The following is a 12,027-nucleotide window of genomic DNA, read 5'->3' as shown; positions in this document are numbered from 1 at the left end:
TTGTGGGTATGCACCCACACCCATGTGGGTATATATGTAGACTGAGTTATATTACATAATCTCCGAAGAGGCCTTGTGATATTTTTGTAAATGTCTCATTTATATCTATATATTGACCAACCATAAAGGGCTAATATTGGTAAAATGAGACATACTTATCGACATGGCCAAAACAGCTGTAAGATGTAATTTATACTTATATTTATATTTACTTGTATTTATATTCTCTTTTATATATATTCTACTTATTATACAACATTACTCTTTTATGTACACTTTTTTATGTACATTCCTTTATGTACACTGATTTGTTCTGCTTTTTATATTTAACCCTACAGTCTCTTATGTAGTGGTTTAATAAAGTATGTGATTGAGTATTATCTAGTAATTGATATTTGATTTAGATGTATTTCTCCATTTTCTTATCTTGTATTAGTAATTTGTGGTAAATCATTTTACCTTTGCCCATATAATACAGTAAATGAATTGACATTTATGTATTAACTTTGTTGGGTACTTCACTAGCAGTATATTGGATATATGTTATCCCATAGAGGGTTGCATTTACAACCCCTATCTCAATTTGTATATATATATATATATATAATATATATATATATATATATCGTTTGTATATATATATATCGTTTGTATATATATATCGTTTGTATATATATAATATATATCGTTTGTATATATATATATATATATATATATATATATATATATATATATATATATATCGTTTGTATATATATATATATATATATATATACTATATATATATATATACTTTGATACTTTGATAGGTTTCGGCCATTATTGGCCCAGGCCATGTCTAACTTAATAGCACCACCTGGTGCTATATATATATCGTTTATATATATATATATATATATATATCGTTATATATATATATCGTTTGTAATATATATATATCGTTTGTATATATATATATATATCTATATATAATATATATAATCGTTTGTATATATATATATATATATATATATATCGTTTGTATATATATATATATATATATCGTTTGTATATATATATATATATATATATATATCGTTTATATATATTATATATATATATATATATATATCGTTTGTATATATATATATATATACATATATATATATCGTTTGTATATATATATATATATATATATCGTTTGTATATATATATATATATATATATATATATTATCGTTTGTATAATATATATATATATATCGTTTGTATATATATATATATATATCGTTTGTATATATATATATATATATATATATATCGTTTGTATATATATATATATATATATATATATATATATAATATATATATATATATCGTTTGTATATATATATATATATATATATATATATATATATATCGTTTGTATATATATATATATATATATATATATATATATATATATCGTTTGTATATATATATATATATATATATATATATATATATCCTTTGTATATATAATATATATATATTATATATATCGTTTGTATATATATATATATATATATATCTTTTGTATATATATATATATATATATATATATATCTTTTGTATATATATATATATTATATATCTTTTGGTATATATATATATATATATATAATATTATATCTTTTGTATATATATATATATATATATATATATCTTTTGTATATATATATATATATATATATCTTTTGTATATATATATATATATATATATTATATATATATATATATATATATAATAATAATAAATATAAGAGAGTGGTCACTATGTGGCTCACTCTAGCACTAGTAAATCCAAAAGGTTTCAACCACAAAAATACATGTTTCCCATGAAAGTCAGTACGATTGTTAGCTCACACGAACAGGGCAAATAAAAAATAACAAAAATACAGATTATTTTGGGACAATTGTTTCGCTATTAATGAATTAAATGTAATTTTACTTACAAAAAACTCACTTGTAGCTCCTCAGCCAAAACTATCTGGATGAAATCCACTCAATCACACGCCAGATTTTACCATAACGATAAATACACGTGTGGTTCAATTGATTAGTGTTGAATAGGTATACTATTAAATTAGTATCTAATTCTCTCACCCTTATTAATTAATTATAATTATGCTACATTTATTTCTAAATGTAGTATTTGTTTCCGTGAAAGTTTGGCGCGTTGTTGGTAGGGGCATTTGAATTATAACGTCGGATGTAATCAATTGAACCACACGTGTATTAATCGTTATGGTAAAATCTGGCGTGTGATTGAGTGGATTTCATCCAGATAGTTTTGGCTGAGGAGCTACAAGTGAGTTTTTTGTAAGTAAAATTACATTTAATTCATTAATAGCGAAACAATTGTCCCAAAATAATCTGTATTTTTGTTATTTTTTATTTGCCCTGTTCGTGTGAGCTAACAATCGTACTGACTTTCATGGGAAACATGTATTTTTGTGGTTGAAACATTTTGGATTTACTAGTGCTAGAGTGAGCCACATAGTGACCACTCTCTTATATTTATTTTTGTATAAAATATTATAATATATTATAAAATATTATAATAATCCAGGTTTCTCGGGGCACTGGGCCACTTGGTGTTGAATAGGTATACTATTAAATTAGTATCTAATTCTCTCACCCTTATTAATTAATTATATATATATATATATATATATATATATCGTTTGTATATATATATATATATATATATATATATAATATATATATATATATATATCGTTTGTATATATATATATATCGTTTGTATATATATATATATATATCTATATATATATATATATATATATATATATTAAATTAGAGGATGTGTAAACCTCATGAAGGAATGGCTTCATCCAAGGAAATACTAGTTTAATACCTAGTATTTTGGGAGAATGAGTTTCCTTAAAATAATAGGTATATATAAAAGCATATAGTTTATATTCATTTAAAAGAAGAAAAGAAAATGGAGATTAGGAAGTTAATAATTGTTTATTATTAATAACAAATTGGTCATCTTCACTTACAGCCGTTTCAATTAATACTCAACATTAAATTTACATTTATGTGACAGAAGCACAATATCACCAAAGGGGAAAGATGTGCATTTGGATGTTATATGTGTGCTTATGAATTCATTTTAGTAGACTCAATGAATTCATAAGTACACATAGAACATTCATAGAACACATACATTTTTTCCTCTGATGATATTATGTTCGTTTCACATAAATGTGAATTTAATGTTTATTGAGCATTAATTGAAACGGCTGTAAGTGAAGATGACCATTTACAGTTAATAAACAATTATTAACTTCTTGGATTATTATGTTTGCATTGCATTGAGATTTTCAATGGGATATTCAACCAGTACTATTTTTACATTACGAATGGTTATGGTCGCTACTGCATCGCGGGTTTTTATGTCTTTGATCCGAGGATTATTCTCCCGACGGATCTCATTGTATAGTGTCTTGGCATCTACCTCATGTCTCATTGTTGAATATTTTCAGACGGCTGCTTATGATGAGTGTGATATCTTCGGTGTTAACTACACAAATATTGCAACGGTTACCATATTTCGCTTTTTACTCGCGTCGATGTCCCATTTGTGCATCAGGAATTTGGTATATATTTCCTGTTCCCGGATTACAAACATATACCCTTCACAGTCAGAGTTAGTGATACGGTTGTTGGTCCAAATTAGACTACTTTAATTATCAATGTTGCTGTCATCCTGAAGCTTTCTGCTAACCATGCATTATTTTCTGCATCTTTTCATAATGATGATATACTGCTGTAGAGCTGTGCAACTTCTTTGAGTATGTATTCGAAGTTATCAGATAGGGAATATTTCTCGAGAAGCTGCTTTCCAAGTCTCATGTGGACGGACTTAGTCGATGGATGCACTTCCGAAGGGAGTTATTCTTTTACTTGTTTTGGTCATTTGATTGTGGTCATGCTCGACCACCACCTTTAGTCGAACAAATTAAGGATCTAGACTTTTTCATTCGCAAAATAAGCATATTTTTTAAAAAGGAAGTAAAAAAAATCTGAAAATGGGCTATAATAATGTAGTCTTCCAGTCTCATTGCTTTGAAGGTACGATGTTGTGGAGAAAAAAATTAGAGGAAAAAGTTTCAGAGGTTTAAAAATCGTAAAAAACTATTTATAGCCAATAGCGAGACAGAAATTTTCTGCGTTTAGCGGAGCGGTATCAACTTTAAGGTTGTACCCTGTGAAATTTGTAGTTTAGCGTCTGACTTCGTCACTGTATGTTTCTAAATAAGCAGAAATACCTAATTTCATTGTAGGTTTCTAAATAAACAGAAATACCTTATAAAATCAACAGGTATCATCTTACTGTTTCTTTTGTCTCTTCATTGTGTGTGTATATGTGAAAAGAGGGCGTCTGTCTCCAAAACTCCAAAGTTGAGTAACGTTTTCATGCTTGGATTTGTAAAGTACGATAAGAATAACACTGGTCAACAAAGAATTTGTCCCAAGTAAAAGAATACATATATCTTATACGTTTATGCAAGCAGAATTAAAAAATAATGTCAAATTATCTGTATCACCCACAGTTTCTCCGTTCTACGATATAGCTCTCAATTCCTGTCAAGTGGGCTAAATTTCAGTTAAGGTGTTGAAATATTCCTAATTAAAATTTTTATGAATAGAATTATCCTAGTGAAATTATAAATCCAGCTATCTGAGTCAACGAGTGCCAAAAATATATGAAATGAAAAATATATAAAATAATAACACACACAGAAAAAGTACAGATAAATACGTAATATAAATTTCTTTACAACCCACAAGGGGCTAAACACAGAGGGGACGAACAAGGACAGACGAATGGATTAAGTCGATTACATCGACCCCAGTGCGTAACTGGTACTTAATTTATCGACCCCGAAAGGATGAAAGGCAAAGTCAACCTCGGCGGAATTTGAACTCAGAATGTAACGGCAGACGAAATACGAATTTCTTTATTGCCCACCGGGGGCCAAACATAGATATGGACAGTATAACTGATGGGATCAGTGAATCGATATGATTTTACATAAATATGACTTTAAAAATAAAATACAATACATAAAAAATCGAATGGAATACACAGTACAGAAACAATACAAATGAAGCGATGATTAAGTTACGCTCCGATCCCACAAGCCCCGATCTACCGCTGATACCTTTTTATTTTTCCTTTTTTTCCCGTCTATTCACACGGTTCCTTGCACGCACAACACTCGTGCAACATGCTTCCATCTCTTTTGGAACGTACACCTGTTCTCCAGCCACAGTTTCCTTTTCAAATGAAAAGAAAAAAAGATCGTAAATTGTGACCAGAGATAAAGTTGCCTGTCTTAATTCCTTTTATCCTAGTCTTCCATACTGCCTCTTTTGCTATTGCTACAACCGTGAGAAAACAATTCTTACCTTCGTTCGTTAGAACTCCCGGTGGGTCAATTTTTATAATTGACTCAGTCGACAGTCGTACTCTTCCTTCGCCGGACAACAGGTGTTCAGCATAAGCCCACATTTCAGTTATCTCCGGACACTGAACAATAGCGTGAGGGACGGTTTCCCTGTCCCCTCAGGATCTTGGACAGGTCGGCGACTGACGTTTACCATGTCTTGCGAGCTTATCCCAAACGGGCAAGGCACCTCTGTAGCATTGCCAGGTTACGGACTTTTGGAATGTACGATGAAACAAGCTGTCCAGTTGAATAAATCCGAGACCTAGAGTCGACCCCAGGCCATCGTCGCATTCAGACTCTACCAACCCACTATATAAAATTCGTGTGGAACCCCCACCGCTGGCGTTGCCCGAGCGCCGGAACAGCAAGAGGGCCTTACGGCACTCTTTATGCCACTCACTCGACCTAGGTCTACGAGAACACCAGGCTTCCTGTTCGCAAAAACTCTTGAACTCAGGGAACATTTGTCTGGCTAGCGGAGACCACGCCCGTTCACTATCCAGGAGAATCCAGAGATGCCTCAACCTCAACGCATGTCTGCGCATCATTAACCAAGGCATCCCTAAACCTCCCTTTAAAGGCTTTTGACAGCAGACAGAGCGTTTCACAAGAGGCGACCTGCTCTTCCACAAAAAGCGAAAGAACTGTCTCTCCAACCTGATCAACCACGAATCCGGACAGGGCACGACGGTCAGGCGGTAGGTAATGACCGATGCGGTAAACACATTGGCCACCTCCGCCCTTCCTTTCAGGGATAGCCACCGCCAAGACCAGGTCTTGACTACTGCAGCCACCCTGCTCAATACCTCCGTCCAGTTCTTCTCTATCTGGAGGCCTGGTCCAAACCAGACTCCCAGCAACTTAACCGGTCCCTCCGTCCAGCGCCCAACAACGCTGTCTGAAGGCATCGACTTGCCAACCCAGGTGCCGAGCTGCAAGCCGACCGACTTTTCCCGGTTAATCTTTGCTCCTGCTACCTCCTCGTAAGCCTCAATAGTCTTACCTACTTCACGTAGGCGTGCTACTGTGGTTACACTGATAGTGATATCATCCGCGAAAGCCGTAACAAACTCCTCTAGTCCTGGTTCTCTCGGGATGCCACTCAACCTTCGCAGTAATGGCTCGAGAGCCATCACATACAAAAGTAGTGAAAGCGGACATCCTTAACGAACCGAGCGTTTGATGCAGAACGGCTTCGAAAGGAAACCATTCACCCGAACTATCGAGTCAATGTTGTGGTACAAAGCGATAAACCACCTGACGAAGCCAAGACCCAGGCCAAACCGCGCAAGTACAGTCGCTAGGTATCGATGGTCAACCCTATCAAAAGCTTTAGACTGGTCCAAATGCATCAATGCCCCACCTTTGCCAGATTTATTACCAACCCTCTCTATGGTATAGCGAATAAGATGGTTCTGCCTGGGATGGCACATGTCTGTGCCTCCCCGACTATACCATTTGCGACACGCGCCAACCTTTTTGCTAGAACATTGGCCAAAATCTTCACTTCTGCGTTTAACAGAGTGATGGGCCTGAAATTCTCTAGAACGTCCCCCTTGTCCGGGTCCTTTCTGACCAACGTCACTACTCCCCGGCGCACAGATCTGGGGATAAACCCATTCTGTTTCCAGTTCGCGTACACGTCAATCAGTAGTTGCCCGAACAAGTCTGGCATACATTTATACAGCTCGTACGGAAGACCATCAAGTCCCGGTGACTTACCCGCTTTACAATCAGCCAAAGCCTCCATCACCTCCTCAGGTGTGATTGGCCCTTCGCAAGACACTGCATCCGACCCCGAGAGGCACGGCAGCCCGGCAAGAAAGTCCTCGAGGGCTCTCCCACCACCAGGACCGCCGTCACCCCCGAACAGCTGGGCGAAGTACTCCCGAAAGACCTCACACATTTTCTCGGGTTCGTTTACCAAGATACCATTTTGATTCGTCAAAGACCGAATAGAGGAACTATTTCCTTGCCGAGCTTCCACCACTCGGGCCCATCCAGCGGCCTTGATTCCTTCACTTCCCATTGCACGTAACTTAGCTCTGGCAATACTTCCCATGTGGTGGGCTTCGCTTGGTCTGTATTACCAGTCCTCCAGGCTTCTTCTAGTTCCTTAACTAGACCATCTCCTATTTTACGTCCCTTCTTAGCTAAACTTATGTTAAACCTAATAGACTCATATTTGATGGCTCTTTTTAGGGCGTACCACCATTTGTTATTAATGATGGTACCTGTTAATGCCCTCTGTATTAACATCTTGATCCGCTTTCTGTACTCCTCAATCGCCAAAAGAGACGTATTGAGTTTCCAGTAGCCAGATCCCTGTCTATGCAACTTATCTACCGTCAGTTTACAGGTAACCATCTTGTGGTCACTGTAGCTGACTAGAAAAAACTGTGGACACTCAACTATGGACTTATCTTTTTCTCTAATTAAAATCCTATCTAGATATGTTCTGGTAGACCCGTTACTATTTGACCACGTCCACTGTGGAGTGTTCGGGTGCTCCAACCTATATGGATCTGCTAGCTGAAATTGACTTAGCAGATCACGAAAGCCTGGGTTACATTTTCTGTTCATGTTCGAGCTCGAGCCAACACAATCTGTGTGTGCTGCACATATTGTATTAGAGTCTCCTAATACTACTAGTGAATGCGACGTGGCTAGGAACTTTCCCAGGTCACGAAAATATTCAGTTTGCGGGCCAATAATGTTTGGTGCGTAAATAGCGACCAGCCTGATTGTCTTGCCACAACTGAATGTCAAGTCGAGAACGACCAGCCTGCCTTCTGGGTCAGAAAAAAACAACTTTTTCTCGGCTACCCGGTTTCTTTTTAGTAGGACCCCCCCCACCTCCCGCCCGACTCGGAGAAACATATTTCTCGTAGCCGTTCAGGAGGGGGAGCAGATCTCTTGGCCCCTTCATCCAGGTTTCCGTTGCAACAATTACATCCAAATTTCTCGACCTGATGTCATTTAGAAAGCGTCCTTGCTTCCAGTTTGACAACAGGCCACGAACATTTATACAACCAATGTGAATAGACATGACTTACCTGTTTAATCAGGATTGTCGGGTGGAGGAGGACCCTCCACCTTTTTTTGATCCAGGGTCGGAGGTGGACGGTCTTGGGAAATAGATTTGTCAAAATCCCGTCTCACCACCGACACAGAATTATCAGGTGGAGGGGAATCTCCACCTTTTCCTTTTTTCGCGGGATCGGGGCTGGTAATCCATGAAATATCGACTTGTTAAAATCTAATCTCAATGAAGATACTGTCTTTCTGTATTTGTTTTGTAAAATTCTATGAGTCTTATTTGAGACTTCATATATGTCGTAATTGATAAATTCCTCTGAAAAGTTATCTATTTTTTTTACAGTCTTTGTCAGTTGAATGTCTCTCATGAGCTCAGTATCTTTAGTGTATACGGCTATTATGCCTTTTTCTTCTTTTTCTCTTCTGGCAGTCTTTTTTGGTCGTTGTTCTGTAGTAGTCGCCGCTCTCGGCTGAGTTGCTGGTTGTATTTTCCTTTTGTTTGTTGTTTTTTCTCATCTGTTTCTTCTTTTTCCTCTTTGTCTTTTTTCTCCTCTTCCTCCTTTTCTTCATTTTCCTTGCAGTTCCTTCGAATGTGGCCTAATTGACCACATGTTTAGTCCCGTCGAGAAATCTGCACGTACAGAATTTTATTATTCTTCTTTTTAACATACACTGTTGGAGAAGCCCAATGTGAGTACTCGATCTTTTCAATTATTCCCATTTTTTCCAGTCTGTTTAATTCCTTATTCACTCGTTCCAGTGCTGCAAACGGTACATTACGTTTGGGTTTGAAAACTAATAATGAATTTTCTTTTACCTGATATTTGGCTTTAAATTTATTGCATCGACCCAACTCACCCGAAAAAACATCAGTGAACAACCTTTTCATTTCCTTTTTAAAAAGATTTCTGACTCTGTATTACATTTTTACAAAAATTATTTATGGGTAAATCCCATAAATCGAACAGTTCCAAAAAGGTTGTTTGTATTTTTTAATACATAAGCTTTCGCTTTTATAGTCTTACTTCGAAATATAACGTTATAAATAATTTCGCCTTTAAAAATTAATTTAGTTCCTGAGACTCCACATACAACCATCGAGGTTATCTGTATTGTAGGTTTCCCGATTTTTTCCCATGTTTTCATTAATTAAAGTAATGTCGCTACCTGTAGCTAACTGTAATTTGACATTTGTATTATTAATTTTTATGTATACAAATTTCCTTTGAGTCTCGTTTGTATTTTTTGTCACCGATAAACTGTTTATATGATTTTCTTTTCTGTTGAACCATTTTCTAGGTTTTGTTTTACAGTGTGATCTTTTATGACCTATCTTACCACACTTGAAGCATTTTTTTATTTTTATACGGACAGTTGAATCTGTAGTGTTATTCTCCACATCCAAAACATGGGTTAATTTTCTGCTTTCCATAACTTACTTACGGTCGCACCAATTGTATATGTGAGCAGTTTCTTACTTCAATTTGTTCCATATCGTGCCTTCCGTTTATTATTCTCTGGCACTCCTCAAATATTTCTTGTAGTGTTAACTTGTGATTCTGCCCTTATTTAGTTAGAATTCGGTTCGAATTTCCGCGTCTTTGTTTGCCGTTAAACCTTGCACGAAAATTAAACATTTAAATATGGCTGGTGTTAATCCATTAATTTCAAATCTCTTGCATTCCCTACTAACGATTGCAGCGTCCTCTTTTTTTGTAATGTTCATGCATTTCCAACACGTATTAAATAAAGAGCTTTTCTCGCTGAAAACTTTTGATAGAGTAGCAACAGTTTTTTCAAAACAGACTTCACCCGGTCTCTTTGATATTTTTCTTGCTCGTGCCAACTTTCTCAACAAAAGTCGGGTTTATTTTTCGTCTTTAAAAATGTTCTCATACCTTTTAAAGTAAGCAGGAAAGGTAGTACTCTCATCTGAATTATATGCGAATTCTCTGCTGGAGTTTGCGACCGTATCAGGGGTGAACGAACATGATGTATTTTTTGTTTTGTTGAATAGCAGTTGTATTAACAGTTGCTGTTGCTTCGGCAATTCCAACAACTGCTTCTGTTGTTGACGTTGTTGCTTCAACCTTCCACCTCTTATATATACTTCCTTCTCGCCTTTTCTCTCGTCCCATTTTAGTTCCTTATGCTATGTGGGCAGTGTCTGATGATTGCGTTGGGATACCAGATGCGTTATAAAACACTGTTTGGCATGTTCTCAGCACATAAAACTAATAGTAGCACAAAAAAAAACATATATTGTTCTTATTAAATAATATTTATTTCTCACCAGATGGAGTACTTTTTTATTGATCTTAACACTACGGAACAGTGCACTACACTCACACACACACACACACGACAGGTTCTTTCAGTTTCCATTTACTAAATCTCCACTCACAAGGCTTTGGTCGGCTAGAGGCCATAGTAGAAGATCATTGCCCAAGGCGCCACGTAGTGGAACTAAACCCGGAACCATGTGGTTGGGAAGCAAACCTATTACCACACAGCAATGTTCTTTCTTGTTTAGTTTGTTTCAGCGTCACGATCAAGTCTATGTTGAAGTAAAGCCTTCATAATTGACTGCTCTGTTGCATTCTTTTGTCTTTACGAATATCCATGTGTCCAATAGTTTTCTTGTGTTTTCTGTGTACCTGCCATCGCTGGTTGGTGGACGTTACTAACCTTTGGATATGGAGTGTGAGTCAAGCACGAACCAGCATGTCTAGAATTATGTGTTCTACGTCGACGTGCAACAAATATCTGTGAGGTGGTTTTATATGTAATCATTAATGGAGCTCTTATCTTGTGCATATTTGGTGTATAAATTTGATAATAGTTTGTAAGGTAGATATATTTGTCGGAGGGGGAATATTTTCAATCGCATCTGCCTTCGACGGTTCTGCTCGACGACCATTTTTATCAATGATTTGTTCTAATGAGTTGACATCAATTCATTTCACTTCTTTCTTTCTTTCTTTCTTTATACCAAAATTTTTTTAATGCATTTATGACGTCATAAGATTTCTCTTTTAGAGATTGCTAATATATTCAACGACGCTTAATTCTCATAATTAATAACTACTACTTCTTGTTGTTGCAGCAACAGTAGTAATTTCGTGCTATTTCTTTGGTAACTTTTGAAGTTCATTGATGTAACTTGTGGAGGTTCCCTTCATGCACCGCTTGAAAATTAGAAAATCTGGCTTCCTTTTAGAAAATTAATTTAATCAGCAGACTTTTGTATTTCGAGATCTTTACAGATATATATTACACGCACACACGCACACACACGTATATTCCTAGGTTCTAACCTGGGAAAGAAAAAGAGAACAGGTTTTTATACATAAAACCAGACGATGCCAGCTGTTTTGAAAGCCGCACAAACTGAAGCGACTCCTAGAAGTTCTGTTGACGACTCGAAAAGTGTTTCAAGGGAAAACATTTTCAGACAGGGATATGACATAGATTTAAAGAAAGTC

Source organism: Octopus sinensis, linkage group LG9 (genome assembly GCF_006345805.1).
Source record: "Octopus sinensis linkage group LG9, ASM634580v1, whole genome shotgun sequence".
Lineage (NCBI taxonomy): Eukaryota > Metazoa > Mollusca > Cephalopoda > Octopoda > Octopodidae > Octopus > Octopus sinensis.
Note: the sequence above shows the minus strand (reverse complement) of the source record.